Genomic DNA, 12,453 nt, shown 5'->3' on the forward strand with positions numbered 1-12,453 from the left:
CTCTGAAGGAAGGCCTGGTAACTGTACCGAGAGGTACCTCGGAAGGAAGGCCTGGTGACTGTACCCATAGATACCTGAGAAGTAGAGGTAGGTGACTGTACCCAGAGTTACCCCGGAAGGAAGGCCTGGTGACTGTACCCAGAAGTACCTGAGAAGGAAGGCCTGGTGACTGTACCCAGATGTACCTCGGAAGAAAGCCCTGGTGACTGTACCCAGGGTACCTCCCAAGGAAGGCCTGTTGACTGTACCCAGAGGTACCTCGGAAAAAAGGCCTGGTGACTGCACCCAGAGGTACCTCGGAAGGAAGGCCCGGTGACTGTACCCAGGAGTACCTCAGAAGGAAGGCCTGGTGACTTGACCCAGACGTACCTCAGAAGAGAAGCCTGAGGACTGTACCCAGAGGTACCAGGGAAGGAAAGCCTGGTGAGTGTACCCAGAGGTACCACAGAAGGAAGGCCTGGTGACTGTACCCAGAGGTACCTCAGAAGGAAGGCCTGGTGACTGTCTCCACAGGTACCTCGGAAGGAAGGCCTTGTGACTGTACCCAGAGGTACCTCGGAATGAAGGCCTGGTGAAGTTACCCAGAGGTACCTCAGAAGGAATGCCTGGGGAGTGTACTGAGACGTATCGCGGAAGAAAGGCCTAGTGAGTGTAGATCGAGGTATCTCGGAAGGAAGGCCTGGTGCCTGTACCCAGACGTACCTTGGAAGGGAGGCCCGGAGACTGTACTCAGAGGTACCTGGGAAGAAAGTCGTGATGACTGTACTCAGAGGTACCACGTAAGGAAGGCCTGGTGACTGTACCCAGAGGTACTTCAGAAAAAAGGCCTGGTGACTGGACCCAGCAGTAGCTCACAAGAAAGGCCTGGTGACTATACCCAGAGGTACTTCCGAAGGAAAGCCTGGTGACTGTACCCAGAAGTACCACGGAAGAAAGGCCTGGTGACTGTACTCAGAGGTACCAAGGAAGGAAGGCCTGGTGACTGTACCCAGAGGTGCCTAGGAAGGAAGGCCTGGTGAAATTACCCAGAGGTACCTAAGAAGGAAGGCCTGGTGACTGTACCCAGAGGTACCTCAGAAGGAAAGCCTGGTGACTGTACCCAGAGTTACGTCTTAAGAAATTCCTGGTGACTGTACCCAGGAATACCTCGGAAGGAAGGCCTGGTGACTCTACCCAGAGGTACTTCAGAAACCAGGCCTGGTGACTGTACCCAGAGGTACCTCGGAAGGAAGGCCTTGTGACTGTACTCAGAGGTACCTGAGAAGGAGAGCTTGGTGACTGTACCCAGAGGTACCTCGGCAGGAAGGCCTGGTGACTGTACCCCGAAGTACTTCAGAAGGAAGGCCTGGTGACTGTACCCAGACATACCTCGGAAGAAATCCCTGGTGACTGTACCCAGGGTACCTCGCAAGGAATGTCTTTTGACTGTACCCAGAGGTACCTCGGAAGAAAGGCCTGGTGACTGTACCCAGAGGTACCTCAGAAGGAAGGCCTGGTGACTTCACCCAGAAGTACCTCGGAAAAAAGCCCTGGTGACTGTACTCAGAGGTACAAGGAAGGAAAGCCTGGTGACTGTACCCAGAGGTACCACAGAAGGATGGCCCGGTGAGTGTACCCAGAAGTACCTCAGAAGGAAGGCCTGGTGACTGTACCCAGACGTACCTCAGAAGAGAAGCCTGGGGACTGTACCCAGAGGTACCACGGAAGGAAAGCCTGGTGACTGTACCCAGAGGTGTCTAGGAAGGAAGGCCTGGTGACTGTACCCAGAGGTACCACAGAAGGAAGGCCTGGTGACTGTACCCAGAGGTACCTCAGAAGGAAGGCCTGGTGACTGTCTCCAGAGGTACCTCGGAAGGGAGGCCTTGTGAGTGTACCCAGAGGTACCTCGGAAGGGAGGCCTTGTGAGTGTACCCAGAGGTACCTCGGAATGAAGGCCTGGTGAATTTACCCAGAGGTACCTCAGAAGGAATGCCTGGGGAGTGTACTGAGACGTATCGCGGAAGAAAGGCCTAGTGAGTGTAGATCGAGGTATCTCGGAAGGAAGGCCTGGTGCCTGTACCCAGACGTACATTGGAAGGAAAGCCCGGAGACTGTACTCAGAGGTACCTGGGAAGAAAGTCGTGATGACTGTACTCAGAGGTACCACGGAAGGAAGGCCTGGTGACTGTACCCAGACGTACCTCAGAAGAGAAGCCTGGGGACTGTACCCAGAGGTACCACGGAAGGAAAGCCTGGTGACTGTACCCAGAGGTGCCTAGGAAGGAAGGCCTGGTGACTGTACCCAGAGGTACCACAGAAGGAAGGCCTGGTGACTGTCTCCAGAGGTACCTCGGAAGGGAGGCCTTGTGAGTGTACCCAGAGGTACCTCGGAATGAAGGCCTGGTGAATTTACCCAGAGGTACCTCAGAAGGAATGCCTGGGGAGTGTACTGAGACGTATCGCGGAAGAAAGGCCTAGTGAGTGTAGATCGAGGTATCTCGGAAGGAAGGCCTGGTGCCTGTACCCAGACGTACCTTGGAAGGAAGGCCCGGAGACTGTACTCAGAGGTACCTGGGAAGAAAGTCCTGATGACCGTACTCAGAGGTACCACGGAAGGAAGGCCTGGTGACTGTACCCAGAGGTACTTCAGAAGAAAGGCCTGGTGACTGGACCCAGCTGTACCTCAGAAGAAATGCCTGGTGACTATACCCAGAGGTACTTCCGAAGGAAAGCCTGGTGACTGTACCCAGAAGTACCACGGAAGAAAGGCCTGGTGACTGTACTCAGAGGTACCAAGGAAGGAAGGCCTGGTGACTGTACCCAGAGGTGTCTAGGAAGGAAGGCCTGGTGACTGTACCCAGAGGTACCTCGGAAGAAAATTCTGGTGACTGTACCCAGAGTTACCTCAGAAGGAAGGCGTGGTGACTCTGTCCAGAGGTAACTCGGAAGGAAGCCCTGGTAATGTACCCAGAGGTACCTCGGAAGGAAGGCCTGGTGACTCTACCCAGAAGTACCTCGGAAGAAAGGCCTGTGGACTGTGTTCAGAGGTACCACGGAAGGAAGGCCTGGTGAGTGTACCCAGAGTTGCCTAGGAAGGAAGCCCTGGTGACTGTACGCAGAGATACCACAGAAGGAAGGCCTGGTGACTGACCCAGAGGTACCTCAGAAGAAAAGCCTGGTGACTGTCTCCAGAGGTACCTCTGAAGGAATGCCTGTTGACTGTACCCATAGGTACCTCAGAAGGAGAGCCTGGTGGCTGTACCGAAAATTACCTCTTAAGAAATTCCTGGTGATTGTATCCAAAGGTACCTGGGAAGGAAGGCCCGGTGACTGTGCCCAAAGGTACCTTGGAAAGAAAATCTGGTGACCGTACTCAGAGGTACCTCGGAAGGAAGGCCTGGGGACTTTACCCAGAGATACCTCAGAAGGAAGGCCTGATGACTGTACCTACAGGTAACTCGTAAGAAAGGAGTGGTGACTGTACCCTGGGTAACTCCCAAGGAAGGCTTGGTGACTGTACCCAGAGGTACCTCAGAAGCAAGGCCTGGGGACTGTATCCAGAGGGACCTCAGAAGGAAAGCCTGGTGACTGTACACAGAGTTACCTCTCAAGAAATGCCTGGTGACTGTACCCAGAGATACCTCCGTAGGAAGGCCTGGTGACTGTACCCAGAGGTACGTCAGAAGAAAGGCTTGGTGACTGTACCCAGAAGTACCTCAGAAGAAAGGCCTGGTGACTATACCCAGAGGTACTTCGGAAGGAAGGCCTGGTGACTGTACCCAGAGGTACCTCGGAAGGAAGGCCCGGTGACTGTACCCAGAAGTACCTCAGAAGGAAGGCCTGGTGACTGTACCCAGAAGTACCTCGGAAGAAAGGCCTGGTGACTGTACTCAGAGGTACCAAGGAAGGAAGGCCTGGTGACTGTACCCAGAGGTGCCTAGGAAGGCCTGGTGACTGTACAAAGAGGTACCAGAGAAGGATGGCCTGGTGACTGTACGCAGAGGTACCTCTGAAGGAAGGACCGGTGATTGTAGCCAGAGGTACCTCAGGAGGAAACCCTGGTGACTGTACCCAGAGTTACCTCTTAAGAAATTCCTGGTGACTGTACCCAAAAATACCTCGGAAGGAAGGCCTGGTGACTCTACCCAGAGGTACCTCGGAAGGAAGGCCCGGCGAATGTACTCAGAGGTATCTCGGAGAAAGTCGTGGTGTCTGTACCCAGAGGGACCTCAGAAAGAAGGCCGAGTGACTGTACCCAGAGGTACCTCTGAAGGAAGGCCTGGTAACTGTACCGAGAGGTACCTCGGAAGGAAGGCCTGGTGACTGTACCCATAGATACCTGAGAAGTAGAGGTTGGTGACTGTACCCAGAGTTACCCCGGAAGGAAGGCCTGGTGACTGTACCCAGAAGTACCTGAGAAGGAAGGCCTGGTGACTGTACCCAGACGTACCTCGGAAGAAAGCCCTGGTGACTGTACCCAGGGTACCTCCCAAGGAAGGCCTGTTGACTGTACCCAGAGGTACCTCGGAAAAAAGGCCTGGTGACTGCACCCAGAGGTACCTCGGAAGGAAGGCCCGGAGACTGTACCCAGGAGTACCTCAGAAGTAAGGCCTGGTGACTTGACCCAGACGTACCTCAGAAGAGAAGCCTGAGGACTGTACCCAGAGGTACCAGGGAAGGAAAGCCTGGTGAGTGTACCCAGAGGTACCACAGAAGGAAGGCCTGGTGACTGTACCCAGAGGTACCTCAGAAGGAAGGCCTGGTGACTGTCTCCACAGGTACCTCGGAAGGAAGGCCTTGTGACTGTACCCAGAGGTACCTCGGAATGAAGGCCTGGTGAAGTTACCCAGAGGTACCTCAGAAGGAATGCCTGGGGAGTGTACTGAGACGTATCGCGGAAGAAAGGCCTAGTGAGTGTAGATCGAGGTATCTCGGAAGGAAGGCCTGGTGCCTGTACCCAGACGTACCTTGGAAGGGAGGCCCGGAGACTGTACTCAGAGGTACCTGGGAAGAAAGTCGTGATGACTGTACTCAGAGGTACCACGTAAGGAAGGCCTGGTGACTGTACCCAGAGGTACTTCAGAAAAAAGGCCTGGTGACTGGACCCAGAGGTACTTCAGAAGAAAGGCCTGGTGACTGGACCCAGCAGTAGCTCACAAGAAAGGCCTGGTGACTATACCCAGAGGTACTTCCGAAGGAAAGCCTGGTGACTGTACCCAGAAGTACCACGGAAGAAAGGCCTGGTGACTGTACTCAGAGGTACCAAGGAAGGAAGGCCTGGTGACTGTACCCAGAGGTGCCTAGGAAGGAAGGCCTGGTGAAATTACCCAGAGGTACCTAAGAAGGAAGGCCTGGTGACTGTACCCAGAGGTACCTCAGAAGGAAAGCCTGGTGACTGTACCCAGAGTTACGTCTTAAGAAATTCCTGGTGACTGTACCCAGGAATACCTCGGAAGGAAGGCCTGGTGACTCTACCCAGAGGTACTTCAGAAACCAGGCCTGGTGACTGTACCCAGAGGTACCTCGGAAGGAAGGCCTTGTGACTGTACTCAGAGGTACCTGAGAAGGAGAGCTTGGTGACTGTACCCAGAGGTACCTCGGCAGGAAGGCCTGGTGACTGTACCCCGAAGTACTTCAGAAGGAAGGCCTGGTGACTGTACCCAGACATACCTCGGAAGAAATCCCTGGTGACTGTACCCAGGGTACCTCGCAAGGAATGTCTTTTGACTGTACCCAGAGGTACCTCGGAAGAAAGGCCTGGTGACTGTACCCAGAGGTACCTCAGAAGGAAGGCCTGGTGACTTCACCCAGAAGTACCTCGGAAAAAAGCCCTGGTGACTGTACTCAGAGGTACAAGGAAGGAAAGCCTGGTGACTGTACCCAGAGGTACCACAGAAGGATGGCCCGGTGAGTGTACCCAGAAGTACCTCAGAAGGAAGGCCTGGTGACTGTACCCAGACGTACCTCAGAAGAGAAGCCTGGGGACTGTACCCAGAGGTACCACGGAAGGAAAGCCTGGTGACTGTACCCAGAGGTGTCTAGGAAGGAAGGCCTGGTGACTGTACCCAGAGGTACCACAGAAGGAAGGCCTGGTGACTGTACCCAGAGGTACCTCAGAAGGAAGGCCTGGTGACTGTCTCCAGAGGTACCTCGGAAGGGAGGCCTTGTGAGTGTACCCAGAGGTACCTCGGAAGGGAGGCCTTGTGAGTGTACCCAGAGGTACCTCGGAATGAAGGCCTGGTGAATTTACCCAGAGGTACCTCAGAAGGAATGCCTGGGGAGTGTACTGAGACGTATCGCGGAAGAAAGGCCTAGTGAGTGTAGATCGAGGTATCTCGGAAGGAAGGCCTGGTGCCTGTACCCAGACGTACATTGGAAGGAAAGCCCGGAGACTGTACTCAGAGGTACCTGGGAAGAAAGTCGTGATGACTGTACTCACAGGTACCACGGAAGGAAGGCCTGGTGACTGTACCCAGACGTACCTCAGAAGAGAAGCCTGGGGACTGTACCCAGAGGTACCACGGAAGGAAAGCCTGGTGACTGTACCCAGAGGTGCCTAGGAAGGAAGGCCTGGTGACTGTACCCAGAGGTACCACAGAAGGAAGGCCTGGTGACTGTCTCCAGAGGTACCTCGGAAGGGAGGCCTTGTGAGTGTACCCAGAGGTACCTCGGAATGAAGGCCTGGTGAATTTACCCAGAGGTACCTCAGAAGGAATGCCTGGGGAGTGTACTGAGACGTATCGCGGAAGAAAGGCCTAGTGAGTGTAGATCGAGGTATCTCGGAAGGAAGGCCTGGTGCCTGTACCCAGACGTACCTTGGAAGGAAGGCCCGGAGACTGTACTCAGAGGTACCTGGGAAGAAAGTCCTGATGACCGTACTCAGAGGTACCACGGAAGGAAGGCCTGGTGACTGTACCCAGAGGTACTTCAGAAGAAAGGCCTGGTGACTGGACCCAGCTGTACCTCAGAAGAAATGCCTGGTCACTATACCCAGAGGTACTTCCGAAGGAAAGCCTGGTGACTGTACCCAGAAGTACCACGGAAGAAAGGCCTGGTGACTGTACTCAGAGGTACCAAGGAAGGAAGGCCTGGTGACTGTACCCAGAGGTGTCTAGGAAGGAAGGCCTGGTGACTGTACCCAGAGGTACCTCGGAAGAAAATTCTGGTGACTGTACCCAGAGTTACCTCAGAAGGAAGGCGTGGTGACTCTGTCCAGAGGTAACTCGGAAGGAAGCCCTGGTAATGTACCCAGAGGTACCTCGGAAGGAAGGCCTGGTGACTCTACCCAGAAGTACCTCGGAAGAAAGGCCTGTGGACTGTGTTCAGAGGTACCACGGAAGGAAGGCCTGGTGAGTGTACCCAGAGTTGCCTAGGAAGGAAGCCCTGGTGACTGTACGCAGAGATACCACAGAAGGAAGGCCTGGTGACTGACCCAGAGGTACCTCAGAAGAAAATCCTGGTGACTGTCTCCAGAGGTACCTCTGAAGGAATGCCTGTTGACTGTACCCATAGGTACCTCAGAAGGAGAGCCTGGTGGCTGTACCGAAAATTACCTCTTAAGAAATTCCTGGTGATTGTATCCAAAGGTACCTGGGAAGGAAGGCCCGGTGACTGTGCCCAAAGGTACCTTGGAAAGAAAATCTGGTGACCGTACTCAGAGGTACCTCGGAAGGAAGGCCTGGGGACTTTACCCAGAGATACCTCAGAAGGAAGGCCTGATGACTGTACCTACAGGTAACTCGTAAGAAAGGAGTGGTGACTGTACCCTGGGTAACTCCCAAGGAAGGCTTGGTGACTGTACCCAGAGGTACCTCAGAAGCAAGGCCTGGGGACTGTATCCAGAGGGACCTCAGAAGGAAAGCCTGGTGACTGTACACAGAGTTACCTCTCAAGAAATGCCTGGTGACTGTACCCAGAGATACCTCCGTAGGAAGGCCTGGTGACTGTACCCAGAGGTACGTCAGAAGAAAGGCTTGGTGACTGTACCCAGAAGTACCTCAGAAGAAAGGCCTGGTGACTATACCCAGAGGTACTTCGGAAGGAAGGCCTGGTGACTGTACCCAGAGGTACCTCGGAAGGAAGGCCCGGTGACTGTACCCAGAAGTACCTCAGAAGGAAGGCCTGGTGACTGTACCCAGAAGTACCTCGGAAGAAAGGCCTGGTGACTGTACTCAGAGGTACCAAGGAAGGAAGGCCTGGTGACTGTACCCAGAGGTGCCTAGGAAGGCCTGGTGACTGTACAAAGAGGTACCAGAGAAGGATGGCCTGGTGACTGTACGCAGAGGTACCTCTGAAGGAAGGACCGGTGATTGTAGCCAGAGGTACCTCAGGAGGAAACCCTGGTGACTGTACCCAGAGTTACCTCTTAAGAAATTCCTGGTGACTGTACCCAAAAATACCTCGGAAGGAAGGCCTGGTGACTCTACCCAGAGGTACCTCGGAAGGAAGGCCCGGCGAATGTACTCAGAGGTATCTCGGAGAAAGTCGTGGTGTCTGTACCCAGAGGGACCTCAGAAAGAAGGCCGAGTGACTGTACCCAGAGGTACCTCTGAAGGAAGGCCTGGTAACTGTACCGAGAGGTACCTCGGAAGGAAGGCCTGGTGACTGTACCCATAGATACCTGAGAAGTAGAGGTAGGTGACTGTACCCAGAGTTACCCCGGAAGGAAGGCCTGGTGACTGTACCCAGAAGTACCTGAGAAGGAAGGCCTGGTGACTGTACCCAGATGTACCTCGGAAGAAAGCCCTGGTGACTGTACCCAGGGTACCTCCCAAGGAAGGCCTGTTGACTGTACCCAGAGGTACCTCGGAAAAAAGGCCTGGTGACTGCACCCAGAGGTACCTCGGAAGGAAGGCCCGGTGACTGTACCCAGGAGTACCTCAGAAGGAAGGCCTGGTGACTTGACCCAGACGTACCTCAGAAGAGAAGCCTGAGGACTGTACCCAGAGGTACCAGGGAAGGAAAGCCTGGTGAGTGTACCCAGAGGTACCACAGAAGGAAGGCCTGGTGACTGTACCCAGAGGTACCTCAGAAGGAAGGCCTGGTGACTGTCTCCACAGGTACCTCGGAAGGAAGGCCTTGTGACTGTACCCAGAGGTACCTCGGAATGAAGGCCTGGTGAAGTTACCCAGAGGTACCTCAGAAGGAATGCCTGGGGAGTGTACTGAGACGTATCGCGGAAGAAAGGCCTAGTGAGTGTAGATCGAGGTATCTCGGAAGGAAGGCCTGGTGCCTGTACCCAGACGTACCTTGGAAGGGAGGCCCGGAGACTGTACTCAGAGGTACCTGGGAAGAAAGTCGTGATGACTGTACTCAGAGGTACCACGTAAGGAAGGCCTGGTGACTGTACCCAGAGGTACTTCAGAAAAAAGGCCTGGTGACTGGACCCAGCAGTAGCTCACAAGAAAGGCCTGGTGACTATACCCAGAGGTACTTCCGAAGGAAAGCCTGGTGACTGTACCCAGAAGTACCACGGAAGAAAGGCCTGGTGACTGTACTCAGAGGTACCAAGGAAGGAAGGCCTGGTGACTGTACCCAGAGGTGCCTAGGAAGGAAGGCCTGGTGAAATTACCCAGAGGTACCACAGAAGGAAGGCCTGGTGACTGTACCCAGAGGTACCTCAGAAGGAAAGCCTGGTGACTGTACCCAGAGTTACGTCTTAAGAAATTCCTGGTGACTGTACCCAGGAATACCTCGGAAGGAAGGCCTGGTGACTCTACCCAGAGGTACTTCAGAAACCAGGCCTGGTGACTGTACCCAGAGGTACCTCGGAAGGAAGGCCTTGTGACTGTACTCAGAGGTACCTGAGAAGGAGAGCTTGGTGACTGTACCCAGAGGTACCTCGGCAGGAAGGCCTGGTGACTGTACCCCGAAGTACTTCAGAAGGAAGGCCTGGTGACTGTACCCAGACATACCTCGGAAGAAATCCCTGGTGACTGTACCCAGGGTACCTCGCAAGGAATGTCTTTTGACTGTACCCAGAGGTACCTCGGAAGAAAGGCCTGGTGACTGTACCCAGAGGTACCTCAGAAGGAAGGCCTGGTGACTTCACCCAGAAGTACCTCGGAAAAAAGCCCTGGTGACTGTACTCAGAGGTACAAGGAAGGAAAGCCTGGTGACTGTACCCAGAGGTACCACAGAAGGATGGCCCGGTGAGTGTACCCAGAAGTACCTCAGAAGGAAGGCCTGGTGACTGTACCCAGACGTACCTCAGAAGAGAAGCCTGGGGACTGTACCCAGAGGTACCACGGAAGGAAAGCCTGGTGACTGTACCCAGAGGTGTCTAGGAAGGAAGGCCTGGTGACTGTACCCAGAGGTACCACAGAAGGAAGGCCTGGTGACTGTACCCAGAGGTACCTCAGAAGGAAGGCCTGGTGACTGTCTCCAGAGGTACCTTGGAAGGAAAGCCTGGTGACTGTACCCAGAGTTACGTCTTAAGAAACTCCTGGTGACTGTACCCAGAAATACCTCGGAAGAAAGGCCTGGTGACTCTACCCAGAGGTACTTCAGAAGACAGGCCTGGTGACTGTACGCAGCAGTACCTCAGAAGAAAGGCCTGGTGTTATACCTAGAGGTACTTCAGAACGAAGGCCTGGTGACTGTACCCAGAGGTACCTCGGAAGGAAGGCCTTGTGACTGTACTCAGAGGTACCTGAGAAGGAGAGCTTGGTGACTGTACCCAGGGGTACCTCGGCAGGAAGGCCTGGTGACTGTCCCCAGAAGTACCTCAGAAGGAAGGCCTGGTGACTGTACCCAGACGTACATCGGAAGAAATCCCTGGTGACTGTACCCAGGGTACCTCGCAAGGAATGTCGTTTGACTGTACCCAGAGGTACCTCGGAAGAAAGCCCTGGTGACTGTACCAGAGGTACCTCGGGAGGAAGGTCCGGTGACTCTACCCAGAAGTACCTCAGAAGGAAGGCCTGGTGACTTTACCCAGAAGTACCTCGGAAAAAAGGCCTGGTGACTGTACTCAGAGGTACAAGGAAGGAAAGCCTGGTGAGTGTACCCAGAGGTGCCTAGGAAGGAAGGCCTGGTGACTGTACCCAGAGGTACCACAGAAGGACGGCCTGGTGACTGTACCCAGAGGTGCCATAGAAGGATGGCCTGGTGACTGTACCCAGAGTTACCTCAGAAGGAAGGACTGGTGAGTGTACCCAGAGGTACCTCAGAAGGGAACCCTGGTGAGTGTACCCAGAGTTACCTCTTAAGAAATTCATAGTGACTGTACCCAGAAATACCTCAGAAGGAAGGCATGGGGACTATACCCAGAGATACCTCGGAAGGAAAGCCTGGGGTGTATACCCAGAGATACCTCAGAAGGAATGCCTGATGACTGTACCTACAGGTAACTCGGTAGAAAGGCGTGCTGACTGTACCCTGGGTAACTCCGAAGGAAGGCCTGGTGATTGTACTCAGAGGTTCCTCAGAAGGAAGGCCTGGTTACTGTACCCAGAGGTACGTCAGAAGCAAGGCCTGGTGACTGTATCCAGAGGTACTTCAGAAGGAAAGTCTGGTGAGTGTACCCAGAGTTACCTCTTAAGAAATGCCTGGTGGCTGTACCCAAAAATACCTCAGAAGGAAAGCCTATTGACTGTACCCAGAGTTTCCTCTTAAGAAATTCCTGGTGACTGTACCCAGAAATACCTCGGAAGGAAGGCCTGGTGACTCTACCCAGAGGTACTTCAGAAGAGAGGCGTGGTGAGTGTACACAGGAGTACCTCAGAAGAAAGGCCTGGTGACTATACCCAGAGGTGCTTAAGAAGGAAGGCCTGGTGATTGTACCCACATGTACCTGGGAAGGAGGCCTAGTGACCGCACCCAGAGGTACCTCGGAAGGAAGGCCTGTTGACCGTACCCAGAGGTACCTCGGAAGGAAGGCCTTGTGACTGTACCAAGAGATACCTCTTAAGGAAGGCCTGGTGAAATTACCCAGAGGTTCCTCAGTAGGAATGCCTGGGGACTGTACTCAGAGGTACCGCGGAAGAAAGGCCTACTGAGTGTAGCAAGAGGTATCTCGGAAGGAAGGCCTGGTGCCTGTACCCAGACGTACCTCGGAAGGAAGGCCCGGCGACTGTACTCACAGGTACCTCGGAAGAAAGTCCTGGTGACTGTACTCAGAGGTACGACGGAAGGAAGGCCTGGTGACTGTACCCAGAGGTGCCTAGGAATGAAGGCCTGGTGACTGTACCCAGGGGTACCACAGAAGGAAGGCCTGGTGACTGTACCCAGAGGTACCTCAGATGGAAGGCCTGGTGACTGTACCCAGAGGTACCTCAGAAGGAAAGCCTAGTGACTGTACCCAGAGTTGCGTCTTAAGAAATTCCTGGTAACTGTACCCAGACGTGCCTAGGAAGGAAGGCCTGGTGACTGTACCCAGAGGTACCACAGAAGGAAGGCCTGGTGACTGCACCCACAGGTACCTCACAAGGAAGGCCTGGTGACTGTACCCAGAGGTACCTCAGAAGGAAAGCC

Source organism: Elephas maximus, chromosome 14 (genome assembly GCF_024166365.1).
Source record: "Elephas maximus indicus isolate mEleMax1 chromosome 14, mEleMax1 primary haplotype, whole genome shotgun sequence".
NCBI classification, from domain to species: Eukaryota; Metazoa; Chordata; class Mammalia; order Proboscidea; family Elephantidae; genus Elephas; species Elephas maximus.